The sequence below is a fragment of the Oenanthe melanoleuca genome, chromosome 7 (assembly GCF_029582105.1).
Source record: "Oenanthe melanoleuca isolate GR-GAL-2019-014 chromosome 7, OMel1.0, whole genome shotgun sequence".
Classification (NCBI taxonomy): domain Eukaryota; kingdom Metazoa; phylum Chordata; class Aves; order Passeriformes; family Muscicapidae; genus Oenanthe; species Oenanthe melanoleuca.
Genome location: NC_079341.1, coordinates 5,634,004 through 5,658,437, shown reverse-complemented (window position 1 = coordinate 5,658,437; position 24,434 = coordinate 5,634,004). Strand labels below are relative to the sequence as shown.

General features: G+C 47.7%; 1 protein-coding gene across 4 annotated transcripts in view; it reads right to left on the bottom strand.

Annotated features, from left to right (window-relative positions):
- ADARB1 (adenosine deaminase RNA specific B1) overlaps positions 1 to 20,369 on the bottom strand; it is a 60,621-nt gene extending 40,252 nt beyond the window's left edge. The window contains exon 1 of one of the 4 annotated variants that reach the window (XM_056496351.1): positions 20,307 to 20,369. The gene's annotated coding sequence lies outside the window, so the exon portion shown is untranslated. Of the gene's footprint in view, positions 1 to 497; positions 555 to 14,312; positions 14,563 to 14,968; positions 15,076 to 20,306 lie in introns of those variants that run through there. The other 3 variants (XM_056496350.1, XM_056496348.1, XM_056496349.1) reach the window with 3 other exon arrangements.
- Positions 20,370 to 24,434: the final 4,065 nt, after the last annotated feature.

Here is a 24,434-nt window from a genome sequence, read left to right as displayed (position 1 = left end):
AGACAAAGGAATTATTAACATGAGCAAAATCACCATAAATGTATTCAGGGGAGCTTAGGCTTTAATCTTGTTGTTGATGATTTCACTATTGCTAGTGTTTAAATATTTACATTACTCAATTTAACTGCTTTAAACATTAGTCAAACTGAAACAGTTCAACAGTGTAACCTCCAGATTAAGCAGCAGCTTTTAAAAGGCAACAGAATTTAAGAAATCAGTTGCAATTTCTCTGTACAGTATTAGTAGGTTTTAGACAGCAGCTAAAAAAAGAAAAATAAGTTATTTTTTCCTCAGACAAACTGTGGACAAGAATTTAGGCTACAGGAGCAGCTGAGACAAGACAACCCACCCATCCCACCACAGTGACCAATTCTGACACTGAAGATGCCCCACTTTGAAGCAGATGCTGCTGCACCAACTGATGAAACTGCTAAAAGCTCTTCTCAATGCTACAGTGATTAACCAGGGTTTTCAGCTTAACACATTAAAAAAAATACCTGTAAAACCTCCTTCAAGCTTGTTCTACATACGTGCAGCACCTACTAGAGGAATGCAAATCTTTCTTCCTTTGAACAGCAGTGATATTTTCCAGCCTGCACAACAAGACAGACTTGATTATTTTCAGTCTTACTCCCACCACAGGGCAAAGATTAGATGCATGTGAACACTTTGTACTTTGCATTAGTCTTCAGAAAAATGCCTCAGAAATCAATGTTTAATAAAAGATGCCAAATAACTATCACTCAGTTTAACTGTGTGCAAACCCAGGAGACCATGTTGTGCATTAAAGGATGTATGAGTGTCTTCTCTGGCTGTTACCATGGGAAGTCACTCTCCACAGTCCTTAAATAAAGTTTATTGTTTCAGGAGTGCCAGAACAAGGCACTTTATTCCCAGACCTTTTAAAGACATGTTGGGATGGCTGTGCCACTGCCTCCAGCCTCCTGGTGTAACAAGAGATTGCTGACAAAGCTGGGAGACAGAGTGGGAATTAGCAAGGCTGGGATGAAGTGTGCATATCCAGCCATGCCTGCTGTGATACACCCTTCACTGGGAGCTCCCAGACCATGTCTACAGCTTCAAGAACCAATGGGATTTATTCCTGGATTCAAAAGCAGAACACAGAGGCCAAGGGTTACCTCTCAGCATCTCTTCTTCACTCAAGTCCTCACCTGAAGCCCCTCTCCAGCTTTCCTGGAGCCCCTTCAGGCACTGGAAGGGTCTCAAAGGTCTCCCTGGATGCTTCTCTTCTCCAGGTGAACACCCCCAGCTCTCCCAGCCTGTCTCCAGAACAGAGAGGCTCCAGCCCTTGGAGCCTCTTCAAGGCCTCCTCTGGACCCACTCTAACAGGCTCATGTCTTTCTTGTGCTGAGGACCCCAAACCTGGACACAGTACTCCAGGTGGAGTACCAGGAGGGCAGAGAGGGAATTTTGGGCTTATCCTTTGACTCCCACCACCAACCATCCTCCATCAGCCTGCAGCTCACCAATAGCCTCCCCCATGGGAGATACAGCACAAACTGCATCTGCTGTGCACAAAATGCCAGAAAGCACAAACTACACCAGAGGGGAAAAAATCATTGATTGCATGAGTGCATCCAAAGCCAGGGCACCCACCAACAGCCTTTTTACCAGGCTTAATATTATTTTTAAAATATATGTTATGCATGTAATGTGGAAGAGCTTTAGAGCTCTTTATTCCTTTAACTTGCACTTTACAGGAACTCCATGCACAGGGAACTTAAAAGACTGTGAAAGAAACCTGAATCACGCTGTTTTCCCAACAAAGGACTGGGTTAGCTGGAAAACACGTTTCCAGGTCAGTTGTTTTCTTGCTGCTTCTCTATGGATACTAATTTTGTGCTCTGGGCAGAGCTGGAGACTGCAGAGGAGCAATGCAGGGATGGGACTAGACCACAGCAAGGACTCTGGGCACGTGGTGGCTCTCACCCCACCACATCAGACAAGGAAAAGACACCAAGTGCAGCAGGGAGCCAAAAACCACTGGCTGCATCTTAAACTGAGTTTTCTTCTCCACAGAGCCCACTGTGAGGCTGTCCAAGAGAGGGAGATGGCAGCAGCAGCAAGCTAAACTAGAAACACCCCACATTTGTGACTCAAGTCTCACTGACAGTCTGCATTTCCATAGTGGAGACTTCCAGGATTTTGACATCCGTCTCATCCCAGCAATGTTTTAGGAAGAAAAAGCTACTGGACTAAGAATTTGAAAGTGTAACATTTCACTTTTACAGTCAATTTTCTGTTTTTCTCTTACTAAAATATGAGCAGATTTGAACAACTTCAAGCAAACTTTTGCAGATTTTTGATGCACCTAGACTTCCTGCCAGTCTTCTGAGATCCTGGAAGCCTTCCCCAGGATCTGGCATGCAACTGGCTGTCAGGGATCTCTTTAACAATAGACTGACTCAAAGTGCCCCTTCCAGAGCAGTTCCTTGAGTTATTAAACATCAAGTTATTCTGTGTTAAAGAAAAAAAAAAGAAATAAAAAAGAAAAACAAACAAAACCCACCACCAACCATACTTATGGTGTAAAATCTGAGTGCCATCACCACTTGGGTGTGTGGGCAAAGTGTTTGCCATCACAGAATATTAGACATTTTTCAGCCATGATGTGCAGAAACAGGACTTACCACCTTCATATTCAAGAAGCTGTAATACATCCCAGAGTTTGACAAGACAAGCAAGGAAATCACCCAGAAGATTTTGGATAAGGCAGGATGAGAGCAAGAGAGAGGGAAGATGCTGGCATGACCAGGCACAGGTCAGGACCTGTGGTCTATGTCACTTGCACATGGCATCATAACTTCACCAAAGTTGGAAATACCTCTAAGATATTGAGTCCAGCTCTTAAGAGCTGTTCACATGTTCACAACTGAATCATGTTCCCAGGTGCCACATCTACAAACACTTCCAGGGATGGTGCCTCCACCACTGCCCTAAACAGCCTGTGCAAGTAGCTGGCCACCCTTTCAATGAAGAAATGTTTCCTATTAGTCAAACTAAACATGCTGTGGCACAGCTTGAGGCCATTTCCTCTCTGTCTGAGAGAAGAGATCTATCCATACTTGGCTACAACCTACTGTGAGGAAGTTGTAGGAAGCAATAGGATCTCCCTTGAACAAAAACCACATCAGAGGGCAACTGGACCAAAACTTGTGAGTGTATCATGACAGTGACTCAAGACTACATCAGACAGCTTTGATGAATTCCCCCCAAGGGCTGAAATGCTGGGAGGTAACTCATACATGAATTTTCATTACCCTGAGTTTAGATAAAAATTGATAAATAACAGATTATGTTATCTGAAAAGCAGAGTATTAAAGTTGTTCCTGATAGCCAAAGAAAACAAGACAAATGGGATTTGAAGAACTTACACCTATTTTATCTACTAAGTTATTTACACAAATAGCCCTAAAGAATATCCCAGCAAGAAACATCTGAAACTGCTTAGAGAAGAAGAATTAGTAAGTGATGAAAGTTCCAGATCATTGAGTCCCAGACTGGTTTGGGTTGGAAGGGACCTTAAAGCTCATCTCATTCCAAATCCTGCCATGTGCAGGGTCACCTTCAACTATCCCAGGCTGCTCTAAGCCCTGTCCAACTTGACCTTGGACACAACCAGGGATGGGGCAGCCACAGCTGCTTTGTGCAACCTGTGCACACATGACCCTGCCCAACTCTGCTACCTCTTGCAAATCAGCATCATGCCAAAGCCGAAGGCAAACAGAGAAGAATTACAGGGTGATACATGGCACAGGGAGCTTGTGAGAAGTACCCTAAAGAGCTGGTCAGTCTAGAAGAACAGGGAGTCTGACTGTACAAATACAGGGGGAAAGGGAAAAAGGGAAACAATTATCAGTCCTGGAAGGGAGCAGTGTACAGAATGAAAGGCAAGAAACAGTCTATGCTTTTCAGGCAGAATTGATACTTGCTGCAAACGTTGGCAGAGCAAGTACACTGGATAAGCCCCAAGCACATCTACTCTTCCACAGCCTTCCAGAAAGCATATCCCAGGAGAAGGGCAGAGCTGCCAGCCTTCCATGTGTGCCACAGGCAGGCAGCAGCCAGGCAGCACCCACCAGCAAGCAGCCACGAGCTGCTGAGGAAGGATGAAAAATCCAAGAGACACCAGCCTTCACCTGCAACATGGGGCACTTGCCTGTGATTCTGCTGGAGACCAGAGAGTTGTGCCTTCCCTGCCCAGTTGTATTTCCACTCCAGGCAAGAGTGAACCCACCCAAAATGCCTGATCTCTCTGTCTCACATACAAACCTGGGCCACGACCACATCCTTCATCTGCTTCTGCTGCTCCAACACCTGTACTAACACAGGCAAAAGGTCCAAGGATGACCCCACCAGAGGTCTCCCAAGATTTTAAAACACCAGCAGGTTACCAAGGAGACCAGCACTGCTACTATACAGACTGTGGTGCACCTGCTCCAGGTAAAGGGATGGAAAACCAACCCAGGGGAGCAAATAACTCAAGACATAACATTTCCTTCAGGTTCAGGACAACAAAACCACAGACAGAAAGAGCCATTTAATGCCATCAAGAATACTTAAGAGATCTCATCCACAGAAGCAGAGTCTCAGTTCACATGCCAAAGAAACTCCATGTTAAGTGGAATTTGGATTATGAACCTACTTTAGTGACCTTTTACTGTAGTTATTTTTAGATGGAAGATTTTATTCTGGACAAAGTACTGAAGATAAAATATACATATGGATGTATTTTTAATATATGCACATAGAGCATGCATTTTCTGAGAAGTAAAGCAGCAGCTACTGATTCAGAAATATAGGGAGCTGGCTGTTCTCTCAAGGATAACCTATGCACTGTGAACATGCACTGTACAAAAAACCAAGACTTGGCTCTGGGAGGTGAAATTCTCCAAAAGGAACATCAGCAGCCTCCTAAGATAGATCCACAAGTCATTTATTCAAAACTACCCTACTGCACACACATCAAAGTAGTATTCACTAGCAATCTGCCAGGACAATTGCTGGAACAAATGTGTTTGTATGCATTTTAAGTACTGCTTGATGTAAAAATACCCATTAATACAATTTTTGTATTATTTAGTATTTTTACAATTTATGTCCAGTTTGGACTACAGCAACATACTGAACCTAGGCAAAAAAGCACTAGAAGACAGCAAGGAATGTCTGTGACCCAGGGAGATGCACAAATAGCCAAGCTAATGCCATAAATAATGCTGAGGAGTTCTGCTACATTGAAAGCTACCAGAAGAAAAAATTCCTTTCCCTACTTTCTACACAGCACTCTAAAAGCTATGACCTTCAAAATATTGGCTATTTTCCTTTAGCTTTAAAAGCAGCCTGCTTCAGCTAAGCTGTCCTACAGATCAGGTGATACTCTGGCAAGAGAGTAACAGTCAATAGTCAATTCCTCAACAGAGCTTTTATTACAATAATCAAATATCGTGCTTCTAGTTCCTTCCATATTCACTGAAAGCCATCAAGAGCAGTTACTCAGAAAATGTTCTCACAGCTATTAGGGAACCTCGCTTAAGTCTGGAAAGCAAAGTTTAAAAGAAAGCAAATCTACTGAACAAAGGACTTAGCCAAGAACATATTGAAAGGAGAACAAGCCACAGCTCTTCTTGGGGTTGTCCTGTGCAGGGCCAGGAGTTGGACTCAATAATCCTTGTGGGTCTCTTCCAACACTGGCTATTCTATAAACCCTGAAGTTGAAAAAGGCTTCTGCTGAAAGCCAGCAAGGGCATCACAGCTGCTGAGAGAAGCTGTGGGTGTTCATACCTGGGCTGGGCAAACTGGCCCCAAAGCATCATGGCCCACCTTCAGCTGAGCCATTGAATGAAACCTGACTGAAGCCTGCATGAAGAGCTATCTGAGGAAAAGCACACAAGGAGGCCAAAGGAGATGGAAAATAAGCAGTGGGATTAAGAATACTATCCAGCAGAGCTGGGTATTATCTTGGCTGGAAAAAAAAAAAAAAAAAAATGAAAAAAAAAAAAAAAAGCAGTAGCCATCATGATCTGAAACACAGTGATGAGAGAAAGAAAAGTACAGAGTTACAGAAGCACAAGCTATATTTATTTAAGTCATTTATGTATATATCTATAATATATATTAATATACTAAAAGTTCAGAGTTACAGGAACACGAGCTATATTTATTTAAGCCATTTATGTATATATCTATGATATATACTAATATACTTATATCTATAATATATACTAATATACTAAAAGCACAGAGTTACAGGAACATGAGCTATATTTACTTAAGCCATATTTATTGAAGCTGTGTATATGTACATATATATATATATATATATATATATATATATATATAACATATATAACATATATTAACATTTTAGAATCTATAGTGTTTTCTATGACTGGGAAGTGCCAGGACAGGAGGGCAGGAGGAGCCTCCCTCCCTCCCAGCCGGCAGCAGCCAGCACCCGCAGCCCGGCAGTCCCAGCTCTGCTCGGTACCACGGAGAGCTCCCTCCCTCCCTCTCTCCTCAAATGGAAAACCAAAGGGTTGCTACCAAACAATCCTTTTCCCTTCCATCCCGGAAAAAACAAACAAACAGACTGTATCTGAGGAATCTGTACGCAGAAAAGGTTCTCTTGACAGCACAGAAGTTACATACATGACAAATGATGCTGCTGTCCAAAAATATGAATAAACTGCCATCTTGGCAATAAACACAAGCCAAAGATCAAAAGAAGTATTTCATTTTCAGTCAAGTTCATTCATAGACCATACGAATAGTGAACCTGATTCCTTTAGGAACTCAGGAGCAGCAGAAGGAAAAGCATTTAAGAAGATTAGGTTAATACTATATTTAAACATATGTAAGGACAGTGAATGAAATAGTGATTATTCACTCATTTAATTCAAGAAAAACAACCACTTACTAAGAATAGTTTTCAGGGGATAAGAGAAGATAAACTAGGCTGCACCAGAAAAAAAACCAACCCAACAGAGCTATAGCAGTACTCACTATCCCTCATTGTCTGCATTTGTCAGCAGAGGTCTGAGGGAAATCAACTGTGATATAAAAGCATCAAACAAGGACAAACTACCTAAAGGTTTCCAGACTAACACACCCTTTCCACTAGTTGGGAAGCTTTCCCAGCTCATTATCATCCTCATGGAAAACAGCAGAGCTGTATTTAACATCACAGATTTTTGCAAGAGTTTCAAAGACACAAGAAAAAACAGATTTTGCTGATTTGATGGAAGGACCTGACAGTCCTCATGAAATAGAGTGGGGGCTACTGGGCTTGAGCTCCCACCAGTTAAAGCATGTATGGTAGATTATGGAGTGAAAACAGAATTTTCTCCACTTTCACAACAGCTTTTCCTGGGAGACTCCACCCTTTTAGCAGTATTTTGCCAAAAGCACAGGCACACATTCCCAAACAGACCTTGCTGCTTTCGCTTGCATCAGCTCTGCTTTTCTGTCTCATGTTCCTGAGAGCTGCTAATTCAGTGGAGGGTCCCGATTTAGCTTCTTATTAATCAATCTCTGAACACTCATTAGCGACAGAAGCACAATCCAATCACAAACTTAGAGGCAATGGACATGCCCCTAGAGCCCTTCTCTGCACTCACCCTCCTCCAAAGGGAGCCTGTGCAAGCCCTCCCACCCCAAGCACAGAGGTGGAGACATGCAGGATTGTCACAGAATCATGGAATCATCCAGTCTGGAAAAGACCTCTAAGACTAAAAGTCTTGAGTCTAACCAGGTGCATCACTAAACTGTGTCCCTATGTGCCACATCTACATGTTTTTGTAGAATCAGAAGCATGTTCCCAGCTCCAATCAAAACACTGGCATACACACCATACCCACAACTGCCAGGATCACTGGTTTGAGTTCAGCATTAATTTCCAGATCCTTTTTGTTATCAAAACACAGCATCACATGACAGCATTATCTGCATCGCATTATCTGCATCAAACTGCACAACACCACTTGGCACTGGGGAGCGGCGGGAGACAAAAAGCATCTGTTAAAAATATCACTATAAGGTGGCCTGTAAAATACACATTAAATCCCAGGAAAGCCTATTTGCCCTCAGCACTGGAAGGATGGCTTTGCTGGCTGTAAAAGATCTTCTAACCAAGAAAGGGGTCACAGCCCCAGAGAAGATATCAAAGCAACCATGGCTGAGAAAACACAAGCATCATGCTTACAGGTAAAAAAAAAACAGTAATATGCTCTAGTTCAGCTGGAAAAGATGACTCTGGTTTAACACAGAATAATGACTCTGAAGTTGCCTGTGGCTCCACACCTGTGAACAACTCCCAGACTTTGTGCAGACTCCAAAGGCAATAGGTCCAAGGGGCTGCAAACCTGCACGGAGTCAGCATCCAAAAGGTGCTGTTCAATCAGCTGGCAAGTTTTAGCTACCAAAACTACCAAAATTTAAGGGAGAAAAACACTATTTGTCTTCCAGATTCAGAAGCTATCATGAAGGAGATCTCTCCCTACCTAATACACCCTGGTAATTTCCATACTGTGGAAAACACCCGTGCTACAACGTGCTTTCCAGGTGTAAACTTGACCGAAGGCTATGAGGGTTATAAAAGTGAGTAAGCATCCAACAAAAGAGAAGTTATCTCCTCCTCCTTTGATCTCCCAGTGTGAGCTACTTGTGCACGTCAAGAGCAAGCTTTAAAACAGGGGCAGTGGAGGAGGGATATAGCCCTGGTTCCCTCACAGAGCCAGCTTTATTACAAGTCTTTCCCAAACAAAGCACAATTCAGCCATCAGCTTATATTAATTCCTCTCATTTTTCAGATATTTAAATATACCAGCACTGATCCTTTATGTTTAGCTGTGAAAAACATGGCAACTCTAAGGCCAAAAGCAGCATTAAAATGTGTTATCTTAGTCTGGTTTTGATCAGAATGCATTTTTTTTCTTCCTATCCTGTGGACTACACTAGGTTTCCATCATCTATTGGGTTTTACTCTTCCCTCAAACCAAGCCTACACCAAGGAGTTTACCTTCAGTATTCCCCCAAGTCCCTGGTAATTTCTGCTGCATAAAATTCATGATCTATGGTCCAAATCTTGGTGTTTATATTAACCTTAATTGGAGTCTTCCACTAGAGTTGGTCACACTTATTTTCCACCTAACCTGCAAATTTTATTAATGAAAACATAGAGCTAATCACAATTTTTAATTAAAGATCCTACTATGCTCTTCCTGGGGCCCATCTAAAGAGTTTTAGAGTTATTTTATTAAGTGTTCAGTATTTGAAGTGAAAAATTAAAACGCATTTTCATACAGAATGGCCTCTGAAAACAGAGTTTTATAAAATCTGCATCTATACAAAGGAGTCAAAGGTATTTTTCTCCTCTAATTGTTTTCCAGCAGACCGTGCAGAAATATTAGAGCGAAAGTAAACAAGGAAAAAGGCAGTGAAAGCTTAAACTTAAAAGGCTCATTTGCCAATAAAGTTGAAGAGCTCAGTAAATCAACCTAAATCAAAATCAACCTTATTTCAGCAGAAGCCCTTCAGAATGGCAGAGGTAAGTATCAACTATCTGCAAATCTCAAAACCTACACAGACTAAATGGGGAAAAAAGTACTCCTAGTTGAGGCTGCCTCACAATTCCTATGTAAAAACTTCATATTCACATTACATGTGACAAATGAAAGAAACTAGTGTTTACCATATGTGCTTGTTCTCTTTTTGATCAAATTTTAAACTCATCTCTTCAGAGCTGATATGACAAATTAATAGCAGAAAGGAGGACCCACTGGTAAACTGAGTTTGGAACAAAAGATAAATTGACACTGGTATAGTAGCCACATGTAATTTTACCCAAGGCCCATCATAAAATTGTTTATGCAACTTAAAAGTATTAAAATAACAAAAGCACCAGGCAGTAATCACAAAGTACCTTCTGCCACGAAGCACCAAACTCATCCCCAAACTGAGGAAGACTTCTACTTTAAATTCAAAATGTGGTATATTCCTCATGTGTTTTCTCCAAATAAGGATACTCAGGATACTCTTCATCTTACCTAAGTCAAAGAACTCCATTCTGTTTAAATCTCTTTAAAATTAACTAAACCCAAAAACTCCTCAGCAATCTGCTGAGCAGCCCTTCCTTTTGCATCTCTGCCAAAAGCGCTCTGCACGGAAAAATTCTGACCCCAGTGCTTTCCTACACCTATAAAAGGACATTATTCCAAACAACTCCAAGAGCCTTAATAGGGAAATTCAAAATCTTCGCTCCTCTCCCTGGTGCTTCAGCCTCCAGGGGCAGGGTGAGGGACTGTACCCAAACCTTTTGTTTCCTTTCTTTGTCATCTACGATGATGCAAGAGTGCTCCTTAGATCGCTCATCTCCACTTTCACAAAGGAAAACAAGGGATACTTAGGAAAATAAGGACCTACCTTTTACTGGAATTACTTATGAAATTTGATTTCCTGTTTGTCTCACTACCACAGAGCTCTGCTGATGTCCAATAGCATCTACACTCCAGCAACAGCTTTTCTTTCAGCAGAGCACTCATCTGAGATTTCCTTCCTCACAGATTTTTGCTCTCACACAACTTGTCAGTACTTACCTGTGACATCCACTCTCTTGCCAAATCTGACGGAATTTTCAAGGTGTTAACCAGTTTCGTTCAAGGGCACTGGTGTTGTGATGCCAGGCAATGGGAAACGGAGCTCAGAAGCACAAGAAGATGGCCAGAGTTCCCAATAAAGACATTTTTATGAAGCAATCCTGAGTTAGAAGTACAGACAGCTGTCCTCACTTCAAGAAACAGAACCATAAAGAGACCCAACCCTGGAGCATCAGGGAAGATACTTCTCCAAAGGAAAAAACAAGCACCCTTCCTTTTCAAGCACATAAATCTTACCAAAAAATTCTAAAAAATAAGTAAGTTAAAATAAAATGTAAAGAAACAACACAACCCACAAAGACAAAACCGTAATACTGTACACACGAGAAGCTTCTTGCCTCAGAACTCCCTGACACTTCCACAGATGCTCAGTATCACACAGAAAAAAAGCTCAGTAACTACCAACTTCCACCAACACACACAACCAAGGAAAGCAGCCCGGCATTCCCAATCCCCTCTACGCAGGTGATACTCACAGAAGACAGCTCTGGAATGAGGTACAGGCACACCCTGGCTGTGCATTCGAGGGGACAGCACTGAGTCACAGCCCCGGGCAGCCAGCACTGACTCAGCCCTGTGCTCCTGCTGGGAACAGAAGCTCAAGGTAACCCCGGCAGCGTTTCTGAAGGTGATGGATTCCCTTGGCTTGGGAACAGACACACACCACAGCTGACCCGGAGGCACAGAAGAGAAAAAGATCCCGAATCCCTTTGCAACCAGACATTCTAAAGAGGATGACTGTACTGAGCATCCCTGAGCTCCCACAGTAATCGCAGTTATATGGGTTTCTTTGGGGTTTTTTAAACCTTAATTATTACTTAACTGCACACATGTGCTGCTGCTTTGGTCAGCTACAGCCCCAAATACTCACATCTGGCTCCTGCTAGTTCCCAGAGCCTGCTGATGACCTCTTTAAGAACTTAAATTGCAAAAACAACTATTTCTCATACCTACCATACAAAAAACATTCACTGAAAGGATTTTAAAAATGTTAAGCAGCAGGAAAGAGGAAAAAAAAAACAGCCACACTGTCTCCAAACAGGAAAGAAACTTTTGCTTTAAAATGCCATTTCACTTGCTTACATAATCATTTCAGCAAGGTTGTTTTTTTCTCTCTTTTTTTTTTTTTTTTTTTTTTTTGGTCAGGCAGCATTTCTACTATAAAGGTATTTCCTTTAAAACCAAGATTCATAAATAACAGCATCCACGGATAAATACAGCCCAAACAAACAGCTTCAATCTTCAGCTCTTAAATATAAGCTGAAATCCACGCTGCACCAGCTGGATGGCCTGAGTTTCAAACGTGCCAAGCACCTACTGTTTTCAGAAGCTGCAGAAACAGAAAGAGCTCTGGCTTCTCTTCATCAGACCAGATATTCTCAGGCATCCAAGCACAGACCCTCAGGGTCCTGCACTGCCATGGTTTCAAACACAAGAGGTATCAGCCTAACAAGGCACTCACTGCAAGCACCTGGAGACAACATTTCAGCCTCACCTGAAACCACCCTGGCACCAACACACAACCCAGCCCTTGCAGCAAGGGAAGCATTCCCCACTTGAAGCACAACCACCACTGCCATCCCCAAAACCTCCTCAAGTCCCAGGTGACACCTCAACAAAACTGACTGCTGAGAGAGCATGTTACACTCATGGTCGGTCTCACAGCAGTGCTTTTATCATCCAGTTTAGCAGGAACCCCTCGTTTCCATGCAAAATCTCTGACTGGGAACAACTACAGGCAGCAGTCTGAGGTTTGCCAAGTGCAGGCATGACTTTGCTAGGGAGTAGCAGAGCCTCAACTGGTCCCAGTCTCAAACTGTCTGAGCTAGTAAGCCCAGCTATTCAGGTTTTACTCACTTAAACCAAAACATGGGTTGCTTTTAAAAGAGAAGAAAAAAAAAGTCCCATTTAGTTATAATAAAAGTTCTCCAGAAAACCTTAGTGTCCAGAGACTTGCTGGAACTGCATTTCCATTCCCCAAACATATACAGCCCACAAAAGGGCACTAAACTTCCAACTGAGCAGATAAATCTGGATAACTGGGAGCAATATCAAAGTGTGTTGGGGTCTGTGAGCACAGTGTGATCAAAGCTAAGAGACACTCCTGTTTCAAACACTGAGCACAATGACCTCTCTGGTACCTTCTCAGAAAACAAGTGCTCATAGAGCAAACACTCCTGCTAAAAAAGTTGGCTATTTTTTTCCCCTCGAGCTGAGGAGCCAGTGCTTTTGAACATCAACAACACAAAGAAGCCTCAGCCAGCAAGCTGGCTGCTGAAAACAAACTCCAAAAAGCATGTGCACAATGCACAAGCGTCACGCTCTGATAAACCACACAGCAAAACATGAGAAAATTCCTCGTGCCATCTTCAGTCCTCTCTCCTGAAAGCAAGAACACTCCCACAGCTGCACCCTGGGACACAGGGGGAAGGCATCCCAGGAAGGACCAGCTCTACCAGGATCACATCCAAGCTGCTTCATCCCTGTCTCACTGAGAACTGCAGACTTGGAGCACACATAAACAGGGCTTTGTGCAGAATTCCCAGAGGGCAGTGCCTCAGAGCATCACCACATGAGCATGGATTTCATGGAAAAACCAGGACTGCCCAACCTTGGGCACTCATAGGAGCAGTGGGAAGCTTTTCTGTGCAGCTCTGCCAGCCCTGATGAGCAAGGGTTACTGAGCCTTGCCTCTGGTCAGTGCACACAATTACACAGTGTAAGGGCCAAGAAATATACTTCACTGCAGAAGGAAAAAAAAAAGAGAGAGAAGATTTGGCAAAACCCCCAAAGGCGTCTATCTCGGACATCCCAAAAGTAACAACAGCCATTCAAGATATGACTTGTTTATACTATGAGGCTCATTACACAAGGCCTGCCTATTTTTAGAGGTAGATTTCGCTACAAGTGAGTGCTAGATAAACCCAAACAATTATTTTAAAAGGGTATTCCATCACTAATTATTCTAAACATCTTGTGTATCCGGGAAAGTTGGCCTGCTGCCACTCCCTAGCATAAAACAGCTCAGAGAACAACGCTACAACTTCACTCTCAGGAGTGACAGCGTAACTCACAGAGCAAGCAGGGTGCCTGGGAGATCCCAACAGCTCCAGTAAACTCACCACTTGGATAAAATAAAAAAAAACAGTAAGAAATGAGGACCCTAATATTGTTAATGCTAAAAAAAAAACCAACAACAAACATGAAGTTGTTTTTTCATCTATATACAACCAAAAAAGTAGATAAAATTTTTAAAAGAAAAAAAAAAAAAATTAAAGAAAAAAAAGAAGAAAAAAGCCCAGGCCAAGGACCAGCATGGCTGATGGTGGCTCATCCATCAGTTCTTTGGTTTCACCAGCCCAAGTGCAGAGTCCTGAATGCCCTGCAGACCCTCTCTGCCATCACCAGCACCTCCCTCGCCGGCTCCTGAAAGGTCCAAGGTGAAGATGGGCAGAGAGAAGGAGTGGCCCAGGCCAGCGGTGCCCGCCGATCACCAGACAGCCGCCCTTCGGAAGCCTTTTATTTCTGCTATTTTAAGCAAACCAGACTTTTAAAAGCACAACAACAGCTCTCACGGCCGCAGTTTTGCTCCAGCACAGCACAAACCCAACCAAACCCCAAAGGAACGAGGAAACCCACCGGGGGCCACCACAACAGATGGCGAAGTGCCCTGGCGGGGTTATCCAGCCGGGAAGGGAAGGCGCTGGGATGTGCGGCCGCGTTTCACGCCCGAGCTGCTCTCCAAGGACGCGCCGCCTCCCCACTGCAGAGGGCGGGCGGCGGTGCCGGGGGCGGCCGGACCCGGCGACGCCGGAGGAGCGCGGCGGCTGCCGGGGGACCGGGACAAGGGCAGGGCGGCCGAGCCGCCCCCCGCCGCAGCGGTGCCGGGCACAGCGAGCGCTCCGCTCCCCGCGGCCCCGGGCGGGCGCCGTGAGGGGCGGCAGGCGCCGTGAGGGGCGGCCGGTCCCGCCGGGGAGCTGCCCCGGGTCGGGCGGCCGCGGCCAAACGTCCCGTGGTACCCGCGGTACCGCGGCCCCATCAAACAGCCCTGCCGCCGCCGCCGCGGCCCCTGCCCCGGCGAGCCCTCCCGGGCGCCCGCTCCCGCCGGGAACGGCCGGGCCCCGCTCCGCGCCGCACTGCGCCCCCGCACCGGCACCTCCGCCGCGGCCCGGCCCCCGCCGCCCTCAACAGGTGCGGGGCGGCCGGGCCGGCCGCCACCGGCAACGGCACCTGCCGCCGCGTCAGGACCTGGACAGGTCCCGCGGGGCGCTGCCGCCGCCGCAGCCCGAGCTCACCTCCGGCCGCGCCGCTGCCCGGGCCCCGCCGCCGCCGCTCGGCCATGCGCGGTCCCGGCCGAGCCCCGCGGCGGCCCCGCTGCGCCGCCGCCGCCGCGGCTCCGTGCGCGCGCCGCCGCCGCCGACGTGCAGGCCGCGCCGGGCCCGCCAGCGGCGCGAGCCCCGCGCGCGCGGGGGCGGGGCCGCGGGCGGCTCCGTGCGCTCCCATTGGCGGGGCTGGGAGCGAGCGGGGATGGCAACGGGCAGCGAGGGGCGGGGCCGGCCGCGGGGAGCAGCGGCGCTGATTGGCCGGGCGGGGGGGCGGGGCCGGCACGGGGGCGGGGCCGCGCCGTGCACGGGCCGCGCTCCTTCCCCCCCGCGCCCTCAGACCGGCACCGGCCAGACCCTCACCGCACCCCACACACACACACCACACACCCACACCACACACCCACACGGAGGGGTCCCGGCTCCAGCCTGCACTGCCGCCACATCCAGCACCCCCACGGACCGAGCCCCTGCCGTTCCAGCGCCATCCTGGACGCGGTGTCCGTGTCCGAGCGCGTCCCACCGTGCCAAGACATGGGAAGGCCAGACAGTGTTTTCCAGAAAGCAGCGGGAGATCTCCACCCAAACGCCGTCAGTAAACTTCATCAGTACTTCCACCACGTGTATGGCTCTTTATGTGTGATGGGCTTCAGTCTCCTAATGAACGGGGGATCCGAAAAGGATTAAATAGCTGCTTTAAACCTTGGCTATTTGTGACAGCAGGCTTAGAAGGAAGGCATGCGGTCACCTAGGGAACAGGTTTCTGCCTTGCATTTTGCTCCAGAATCCCAGAATGGATTAGGCTGGAAGGGCCCTTAAAGCTCATCCCATTCCACCCTCTGCCATGGGCAGGGGCACCTTCCCCTGTTTGCACCAAGGCCTGTCCAAACTGGCCTGGAACACTAACAGGGATGGGGCAATCACAGCTCTGGGCAGCCTGTGCCAGGGCCTCACCGCCCTCACAGCCACCAATTCCACCCCAATATCCCATCTAAACCTACTCACTGCCAGGTTAAAACCACTGCAGCTCATTGCAGTTCAGACACCTGCAGGTGGTGAACCAAGCTCAGCCCATGGGATGCTGCAGGGGACAGAGGAATGCAACGCCAGCCTTGCTCTTCCCAGTTTTTGTGGCTCAGGGGTTTTCAGGCTTGCAGGCTCATATCACTCCACATCTCTGCCCTTCAGAGCACTTTCATCATGTCCCACTATCTCATTCCTGGCCACAGCTGACCACAGAAATCAACTGGTCAGAGAAATCTTAACTTTCCCAGCTTTCTGTCCCTTTGAGGACACCTGACCACCTTTTCAGTGAAGGAATTTTTCCTGATATCCAATCTAAACCTCCCCTGGTACAGCTTGAGGTCATTTCCTATGGTCCTGGATATGTGATGACACTGCATCAAGCACCTTGGCATTACTAAAACCTTGTGCTGAGAGCTCTGAGTGCTTTCTCACCTGTTTCTCCAGTGTTTAGGTGGTGACACCAACATTACCATGTTCCTTCAGTGCCCAGTACGGGCTCCAGGTGCAGCGCTGAGCGGCTTCTTCCTTCTCTCCCAGTTCCTGATGGGGTAAAGATCCATGCAGGCATTTCCAGGGAAGGCAAAGAGGACCAGCACAAAAGCCAGTGCTGGAAACAAGCTATTTTTATATTTCCTTCTCTCAGGCACAGCCCTTCGCCTCTGCCCTGCTCAGCAGCAGCAGCACCAACAGGCAGGCAGCTTTTGGCTGCTGATGCCTTCGCTTCTAGGAATGCCTGTCTGCGCTTTCTTATCCTATTTTACACTCAGGAAATGCAACACTAACTACTGCATTTTCCCCCTGCCTTAGGATCAGCAGTGAAGCCACAAAGCAAAACCACTTTCCTCAGTTCTGCTTCTGCGTCACTAGCCAAAGTGATTGTGTCCCACCAGGATGTTGGAAAAACCACTGCTGGACACAATGCTGTGCCATGTGCCCTGGGATGACCCTGCCTGAGCTGGGAGGCTGGACCAGGTGATCCATTGTGCTCCCTTCCAACCTTAGATGTGGCAGAGACAAGGGCAGGGTGGGAGGCACAGCTTGTTCCCAGGCTCCTCAATGGCAGACCCAACTCCAGCATGGATTAGCTGGTTCCCTGCCACAGCAGAATGAAAGGGGCTCCCTCCCCACACTGGCCTTGCTGAGCTGAGCCACAGTGACTCAGTTGCTGGTGCTTATGGAACATCAAGGTTTTCCAAGTAATTCCAACCTTGGTGTATGGAGTTTGGGGTTTTTTTATTGGTTGGGTTTTTTTGTTTTTTTTGGCTTGGTTTGTTTTCTGTAAAAACTTTAGTAAATGAATGCTTCTTAACAACTGTTTTTTCATCAAAGTCCTGGGAAATTGGAAATATTAGACAGCCACACACAGAAGTGAGTATGGCACATTTCAAACACCACAAGTCAAATTCAGCTTCACAGTTTCCACACTCTGACAGGGATTTTCCACCTCAGGGAAACATGATTTGCAAAGTGGTCTTGCTCCCCACGTGTGCTGCTGGTGTACATTTCCACAATATGGATTCTCCATCCCATATCCACCATACTGGGGACACACCTTGCATCCAGCGTGCCAGCTCATACAGACCTACTTTCAGAGTCCTTAACCTCACCTGAGGATGTGGTGCACGTACTGCCAGACCCAGCACCTCCTCCACCATTCTGTGCCACCAACCCAACAGAAGCTGCATCCCTGAAAAGCCCTGGCAGCAGATCCAAGCTTTGGAGTTTCTCCCTGCTGTCGCCATATGATCCTCAGCGGGGCAGCTGCCAAGCCTGAGGAACCTGTTTCCAAATCCATGCTGCAAAAAGAAGGAGGGAGGATGTTTAACCCACTCACTGCAGAGTGCCAAGCTGGCAGTCCTGTGGAAGGACAGTGGCATCACTGGGGTGGTGGCTGCTGGGGGAGCATAGCTCCCTAATCAAAGATTCAGCTGCTTCACAGATGGTCTGTAACATGAATTTCTAAGGCCAGCACATGCTTCAAGGCACTTTGGCAGCTCCTCCTGCAGTGACCTGCTTGTGTAGCAATGCTGAGGTGTGTCCTCATGCCTACACAGTGTCCTGAGCTGGGTCTACAGGCAGGGTGGTGATGCCAGACTGCCTGTGAGCAAACAGATAGGGTGACATCCAAGCAGAGTGCACTGCCTGATGTCATCCATGGGAAAAGCTGCATCAGGGCAGCCCCAACACAGAGAGACCCCCACACCGGGCTGGGAACATGTCCTAAAGACAGGGATCTCCATCCACAGGGAACTCCATCCTTGGGGTTGGAGGAAGAGTGACATCCACAGCAATTTCACACGAGCACTAATGGTCCTGGTCCTTCCACCCCATCTGCAGGGACCCCATTGCAGTACAGGGCAGAAGAAGGACTCTGGCTCCCCCTCACCCTCTCACACCCCCAGGCTGGGCAGCCACAGGCATGGGGCTGTGTGGTGCCACCCAAGGCAAAACATGCCCTTGGGGTCACAGTGAGCAGGCAGGACCAGGCACCAAAATGCAGAACTGCCCTGGGGACAGTCTGAGCACTGCTCAGCAACAGGTCATGAACCAACCCATAGTAACACCTCCTGCTGCCAAAGCAAAGCGGGTCATGAGGCAGGCAGGGATTGTTTTGCCAGTGAAGTGGAAGGTGTTTAGATGAACCATCACATTGGTGAGCAGTGATTACAGTACCCAGGACAGCTGTAAATGCATTCAGGTTCAGTGTATCCAAAACAGCTGTAAACACAGCCAGATCCCCTCTGCTCAGAGCACCAACACTGCTGCCAGCCTGGAGCCACCGACACAGCTCCAGGGCTGTGGCACCAGGGCTGTGGATGTGCTCAGAAATCCATCAGGCTGTCTGGGCTTGCAGCACTGGGCACTGATGCTCCCATGGCCCTGCCCCAGGCAGGGCTCTGAGCAGCCCATTCCTCCCTGAGCCTGCAGAGAGCGGGAACCAGGAGCAGCAACATCCCCAGGGAATGGGGGAGGGAAACTCTTCTTGTGTCTCCCCTTTCGTGATCCCCCCTCCCCCGGGCTGGCTGAGCTGGAACAAAGGGGTGCTTGCACCAGGGTGATTATCTCTTCCTTCATCTTCTTCACTTGGGAGGATATCCTGGCATCATCTGCTTTTACCTGCTCGGGGTCTGACATTTGTTCCCTTTCTAGCACCTTCCTGTTTGGGACATTTCTTTGTCTAAACTTCCTCTCCTACTTGTGCTGCTGAAACCACGTCCAGGGAGCATCAGGCAAACAAAGTGTCACACACCAGTCAACATCCTCCACAGCAAACTGCATCTTACACACTCCTTGAGCAGACAGATCAGCAGCAAACCCCCTGGTCATGGCTTTCTCAGTCTCAAAGAGAATCTGCACAGAAATTCTCAATTTAGGAGCACTGAGCATGGATCCAGACCCCACTTCTCATTGTCCTAGGGTAGCACCAGCTGTGGCTCCCCAGATGTTTGGGGATGATGAGCCACAAGGAGCAGATACAGGCAGACCTGTATGGTTCATGCTCAAATCACATGAGTTCATACAAGGTCACCAACACACCCCATCTGGCACAAAACACCACTCATTAAAGCAGAGAGAAACCCTTAGATAGTATTTTATGCATCCTACTTGTAATCAAGCAAAATCTCAGAGAATCCAGATGTAAAGGTCTAAATCTCAAAAATGCTGCTGGCAAGGCACTGTGTTTTGTTTGCACATATTTAACTTATTTTTATAAGGAAAATTGAAGCAGTTAAGGGAAAAAAAGCCATCACAGAAATCCTTGTTCCCCTGTCAGCAACACCACTATTGATGCCAATCCCAGTTTGGGTTGCCAGAGCACCCAATGAGGCATCAGGACCAGACAGAGAGAAACCACAGAGCCACACACCAGCTGCCTCTCCCAGAAAAAAAAAAAAAGTCTGAATAGCATTAAATTGCTCATCAAACTAAAAACACAAAGCCAGGTTTGACGCCTCACATAAAGCAACTGTGGTTCAGAGCACAATCAGCAGATCCCAGATAATTATCTTATTGGGAAGAGTCAGCATGCAGGGCATGGCTTTCCCTTGCAAGGAAATGGTGAGTGTGGAGATAAGGGTGATCCAATTAACTGGACTTTATGGGGATTTCAAAATGGTATGTGGCAATGCTCTTAAGCACTTAAAGAATACCCAAAAGCTCTTAGGGAAACTGAGCTGCCACGGGATAAGAGGTAGAGCCCTCCTGGGATTAGTAACTGGTGAAAGGTCAGGAAGCAGAGAGCAGGAACACTGCAGCTCTCAGGGGAAGGTCTGATGCATCCTACCTGAGTGCTCTGGAAAGGCCAGGACACAGCCCTGAGACAGCACATCCCTGCAGGATAGGCAAGGGATACCTACAAAGGCAAAAAGGCCATGGTGAAACCTGTGCTTGTGGGCAGGGACAAGTGGGGCTGTGCTCTGAGGCAAAGGCTGGATCAGGTGATTCACCTCTGCCCCTCTCTTGTGCAATGAAAGGAGCTGCTGCTGCCAAACTCATCTGCTTCCAAAACCATCACACAGCTCAAATTTGCATGCAGTTGTATTTCCTTGGGTTCCCTGAGGCTGCTCCTTCAAGAACCCACCTGGGTTGGTCTCAGAAGTAAATAAAGGGCAAAAGAAACAGATACAAGTGTGGGAAATGTAAGGATCAGGCAGGGAAGAGGGCATCTGGGGAAGGAAATAACCCCATATGAGAAAAGTGCTCACTGCACATGCTGGAGCATGCAAGAGTGGCAGAAGGTCAGAAGTGCCAAGTCTCTGCTCTGTCAGCCACCTTCTGGGCCAGAAGGAGCAGGAGACACTGGAGTTTTGACTGTCTGGAGCTCCCTGAGTGCTGGGTCAGCCACACTGCCCATGGGGGGACTGCTGAGGATTTTCACCATAGCTGGAGGGGTTTGTTGGCACCTGCAGCCATGTCCCTGGCCAGGTGACCCAAGCAGACTCTCCTGTGGGCTGGGGTGTATAGAAGGGGAGACAACTCCACACCCCCAGACAGCAAATTTACAGATACACCCCCAAATGACCCCCAGAGGCTCAAAGCTCAGACTGACCAGTGGCTGTGAAGAATGCATGGGAAGGCAGTCAGTCCTGCTGTGCCCTAGTCAGGGAGCACAGGACAGCAACCACACTGCAGCAGAGACCCAGTGCTCCCAGTATTCCCACTGCTCCTCACCAGCTGCCACTGGCACCCTGAATACACCATAAGTATAGCTGAGGGCTGGAGTTGCGCCAGACCATGACCTGACCCTAGTCTGCATCTCAGCTTGAGATGAACCTGGCAGTCTCAAGGAGCCCATGGCAGCCCCCCAGCCCCCAGCTCCCAGCCAGCACTTGGGACAAGCCACCTGGACCCCAGCAGCCACAAGGTTTGTGTAGCAGCCTGGGGGGCAGCCAGCTCCACCCAATACCCCCAGCACCAGCATGTGCCTCAGTGCCAGGGCTGGCAAAAACCATCCCACATGCTAAGCTCCAGGGGATCAAAGAAAGCCATGGGCACATAAGGCAGCTCATGGCTTCAGAGTGTAAGCAAAAATGCTCTCTAGCCAGCAAAAGCCACATTTTCCATAGGCAAAGGGGACTTGTATGAGGTCTGTAAGGAAAACTTTCCAGGGCAGAGAAGCCAGCAAGCGGAAGGAGGAAGGAGGCAGGCTACGTGCTCACAGCCCAAGGGATTTCCTAGGCTTAGAGGAAAGGCTGGGACTGTCTGTGTGACTCACAGCTCACTTTCTGAGCTGTGCTGCTGCCCTGATGCAAGCCCTGCTCCAACAGGAACCAACCAATGGGCCATCGCAGGTACCACGGAGAAACGTGGGAGGAGTAAGAGCAAGGATATTAAAAAATATCCCTGCACACCAACAACACTACCCATGAGCTGATGGGAAGGGAGAATCCCCTTCCACCCACTGCTTTGTGTGTAGCTGAAAATATCCACTGGTACCACCAGATGGACAGGATCCCCTGGCTCCCACAGCTCTATGAGCAGCCTTCAGAGGAGAAATCCCCAACAGGAAAGAGAACAGCTCGAAAACGCAGCCCCAAATTTCTCCAGAGCCGACTTGAGGTGCATTCACTGCTTACTCACTTCTTGCCAAATCTGGAGCTGCAGGGTTGGGCCCCCACCCACCCCTCTGGCACAACTACTCCTTACAGCTTGGAAGCTATTTTTTTCCCACCCTGCTATCTAAAAAAGAAAAGAAAAAAAAAAAAAAAGGCGTGAAAGCTTTTATCATCCTGAAAACATGCCAACTGCGAAGGCGACTCTGTGTCTCAGACGCCTGTTTCCTGGCAGATTTTAAGTCCTTTGCTCAACTGCTGGGATGGCGGGGGCAGGAGAAGCCTGCAGCAACAGGCTGTGAACTGGAGCTCTAAACACTCACATGTTTAACTGCTGCTGAATTCCTGGGGGACCAACAATTCCAAACAGCGGGCTCAGAGCTGCACACACACAGCCACAGAGTGGGATCCGAGGTGAAGGAAGGGTGGGAATGTGTTACACAGTGATGCTGTGCACGCAGATCAAGGGACACCAGCCTGGCTACAGGAGCTACTCAGGGGGGTCAGTAAAAAAGGTGGGGAGGTCACCCTGCTCAACATCTCTACCAGATCAATCACCCCTTCGCTCCCCAGATAATGAGACTTCAGCTCTGTTGGTTCCCAGAGGTTTGAAGGGAAAGAATGGGACCCAGCAAGCAGACTGAGCAAGGAAAAAGTGCTGGACAACTCCACTGCTGGTGCCCAAATTTCCAGTGACCAGCTCTGGCTGTAACCACCTAAAAGTGGTGGGAAATCCACATGCACCTACATCGGTGCCACCCCAGAAAGATCTACAGACACAGAGCCCTTCATGACAGTGATCCTTTGGGGGCTCCAAAGTGCTTGGAGCTGGTATTGCAGAGCCATATCCAAGTTTTGACTAGGACCCAGGGATTTTTCCATACCACTCGTGTCATTATCAGGGTGGGCAGTAGGGACTCTCTGGCTTGCAGTCAAAGAAAAACATAGCAGCATTGTCCTGCCATCATTCATTGTCTCAGGGTCTGGGTGAGCTTTTTTGCACATGAATTTTGTACATTTTTGTTATTAATGTTGTTGCTTTTACTGTTCCTTTTCTTATCTCGTTGTTTCCAGTTTTCCATCTTTCTACTTAGAAACATAGAATGAGAGAATTAGACAATGGTATGGGTTGGAAAGAACCTTAAAGGTCATCCAGTTCCAACACCCTGCCAATTGAAGGAACACTTTCCACCAGATGAGGTTGCTCCAAGCCCTTTCCAAACTGACCTTAAAAACTTCCAGGGATGGGGCAGCCACAGCTTTTTTGGGCACCCTGGGCCAGGGCCTCAGCACCCTCACAGGGAACAATTTCTTCCCAATATCCCATCTAACCCAGCCCTCTGGCAGTGTGGAGCCATTCTCCCTTGTCCTGGTCCTCCTGGCCTTGCCCACAGCTGCTCTCCTGCCCTCTTTGAAGCCCCTATAGGCACTGGGGTGGGAGGGCTCAGTCTTCCAAGAGCTTTCTCTCTTCCAGGCTGAAAAATCTCAATTCTTGGATGTCTTTACTGCCTTCATCTCCCACCTTCTCTCCCTTTCAGCACCAGAATGGCTGCACCTGGCCAGCCTGAGAGCAACAGAATGGAGGATGGGACACAGTCAGCATCTCTCCATGGCAGAAAGAGTGGCAGAAATGCCACTGCTCTGTGGGAACAGGAGTGGCACTTCTCTAACAGGCAGAGTCAGCAACAGTGTCTGCACTGTCAGAGCCAAGAGGCACCAGACAAAGCCTTTGTTCAACAGTGCCAGCCTAGACAGAGAACAGCAGCAGCATTACTACTGAGGCAAGACAAGTAGGATCAAGGTGCCAGCCACCTCCACTGAAGCTGGCTTCAAGCATCAACTTGAGTCAGAGTCAACTGCAGCAGGCTGCTTTCCCAAGGTTAAGAAGCATCAGTAAACCTTTTTCATGGTTCAAAACATAGCACTTGTATTTTTGGGTGTCAAATAAGGATCATCTCTCACAGGGAAGGCCCTGCCTTCAGCTGTCCCCCATGAAAATCACTGGAGTTTTGTGAACACTGGTGTTTGGTAAAGAAGCCTGCTCCAGAGGTTCCCAATCCCAAAAACAACTGGCTGACGTTCACAGCCTGCAGGCTAGACATGTTTTGGGACACTTGCTAGGCAGGCCAAACAGGGCAGAAAAGGGATGAGCATCACTCACAGGAAGCATGTGCTCCCAGGGCAGGAGGAAGGCAAGTAATGCGTTAGACATGATCTGCAGTCATTTCTCATTGCCTGTAGCAATCTCCTGACTCACTGTACACATGTAAAGAACAATTATCTTAAGTCATTTTTCCAGAGAAGGAACTAAACTCATATTTCAATTCCTATTTACCAAAACAAGAGCCAGACAAACTCAG